Here is a 2,465-nt window from a genome sequence, read left to right on the forward strand (position 1 = left end):
AGTATGGCAACAATGTGAAAGATTGAGTGTAAGTGAGCTGAAAACTGGATGGATAAGATCAAATACTACAAGACAAAATTATGCAAAAGCTGTTGCACACATAATTATGTTTGTTACTTGTCTATCTGTGCAACAGATTTGCCACAAGACGTGTTGTCCCATGCATACTGGAATTGTACTACCTGGAGCTAATTTGAAGGAAAGAAGAAGGAATATATTTTGTTTATTGGTAAAAGACAAAAAGTATCCACAAGGCCCACGATCCAATGACAAGACAAAACCCTAAAAGTGAGACAATTTAAAAGCAACCTCATGGACGAAATGGAAAAGAGGTTCAGAAGTTGAAAAGACTTGAGAAATCACTCAGAAAATCATCTTATTGATGAAGAATAAGAAGTTTGAACTAGTAGTGAATAGTTCCTTTCGTTCTAACTCTATTGAAGAAGTGATGAGCATCTTACTGTGACAGAATTCATCTCCTACTGATTGAAAGATTGCAAGGAGTAAAGTCGCATACTTAGTTTATATTTTCGTTTTATTTGTGAGTAGAAATGTTGAATGTAATAACTTGTGTTGATGTATTTCTTTTGATCATCATGAGCTAAACCTCTATATGTTGAGCAATGTGAAGTTTAATGAAAATTAATATGTTGAGCATGGTGTGGTTTGAAGTGGTGCATTTTACTATGTAAAATAATATTATACATTTGTTTCATCGCTTAATCATCTTAGAAATAGGTAAATGTTGGTTAACTGTTCAGAGATCCATTAACTAACGAACTTCGTAAGTAAATTTGGTTGAAAATAGTAGGACATACATATTCACTTGATTAGTCACTTTAGAGATAATGGACTACAACCATGGGGGAAATAAGAAGTTAAAAATAGGCATATGTTATAATGTTATTGTGAGACCTTGAGAGTTGTTTCCTTGACTTTATGCATATGCTTTGATGTTTTAGACATACACCACTAGATCACGAAAAATCTCATCAGATACACACAAAATATGAAACTCATTAGATGGATCATTGCCCAACATGCCTCTCACTATTGATTTAACTTTTTCATTACTATTTATCACTTATTTTATTTCAACCCAAATTTGTGACAAACCACTATTATTACCTTTTTTGCTCATGGTTATTTATAAGATTTTATTGTGAGAATCAATTTAAGTTATTACAAACTATGTGGGACCGATATTATTACTTTTACATACTTACTACTATTTGACTGTGTATACTTGCACATATTAATAGCTTTCATAATAAGTTTTTTGTGTCTTTATCGGATATTGTATTAATAAAACTTTGGTTTTCTAAAAAACTCTGAAAAGTACATTAAAGTTTTTGACACTTTCTGTCTTCGGGTGACACGAAAATTGTGTGTAAGCTGCATGTGCATGATGCTAACTCTGGTACACAAAGGAGGCCCTAAGCCTGAAAGAACACTAAAATCACTTAGAAGATATCAAGCTATCGGTCACTTACCAGGAAGCCTTCCTCTACTCTTGTATTTGAAAATTTTAAAGGGCACTTTAAGGAACCCTTTGAAGAAGTACAACTTGAACAAGAATGAGTCGTGGCAGAAATGACATTATTTACATTTTCCAATGATAGAGCAAGGAACATAAGGGATTATTCTATATTTGATGTCAATGCCATGAATAGAGGAATTATATGACCTGAGATCACAATGGCATAATTTGAGTTCAAGTTTATGATGTTTCAAATGATGCAAGCTATTGGTAAATATTCTAGAGCTGCCAATGAGAATCCACATTTACACTTGAGGAAATTCTCGAAAGCTGCTAGTAACTTCAAAATTTCTTGTATTACTGATGACGCTCTCAGATTAAGGTTATTCCCCCATATTCTCTAATGGATAGGGCTAAAAGCTGGCTAAATTACTTAGAACCTACTTCCATAGCCACATGGAACGCCTTAGATGAAGAGTTTTTAGCTAATTATTTTCCTCATGTCAAGAATGCGAAGATGAGGAATGAGATTGCTTCATTTAGGCAAGGATATGACGAGTCTTTGTTTGATGTGTGGCAGAGATTCAAGGAATTGTTAAGGTAGTGTCCTCACCATGGGATCCCAATCTGCATTCAGTTAGAAACATTTTATAATAGATTGGTACCATTCTTAAGAAACATGTTGGATGCATCCTCTGTTGGAGCTTTGCTATCTAAGTCATATAAAAAAGGTTACAAATTGATTGAAAGCATTACTGCATATATTTATCAATGGTCAGTTACTAGAGTTGCCGCCATAATTGCTCTAAAGAAGCTAGATGGTGTTCATGAAGTCACTGAGACCACGTCCTTAGTTGCTCAAGTGGCTCAAATACACAAAATGATGAAGAACATGATGACGAGTTCTGATACACCAGCTTTAGAGCCACTCAAAGTTGTAATTGTTGTCAATGTTATTGCATGTGTTTATTGCAGAGGAGCTCAC

The 2,465-nt window shown here is 34.1% G+C and overlaps 1 non-coding gene across 1 annotated transcript; it reads right to left on the bottom strand.

The window, feature by feature from the left end:
- Positions 1-1,994: 1,994 nt before the first annotated feature.
- On the bottom strand, positions 1,995-2,101 carry LOC131631259 (small nucleolar RNA R71). Its single transcript, XR_009292641.1, has one exon. It is a non-coding gene; the product is annotated as a small nucleolar RNA R71 (small nucleolar RNA).
- Positions 2,102-2,465: the final 364 nt, after the last annotated feature.

The sequence above is a fragment of the Vicia villosa genome, unplaced genomic scaffold (genome assembly GCF_029867415.1).
Source record: "Vicia villosa cultivar HV-30 ecotype Madison, WI unplaced genomic scaffold, Vvil1.0 ctg.000794F_1_1, whole genome shotgun sequence".
NCBI lineage: Eukaryota > Viridiplantae > Streptophyta > Magnoliopsida > Fabales > Fabaceae > Vicia > Vicia villosa.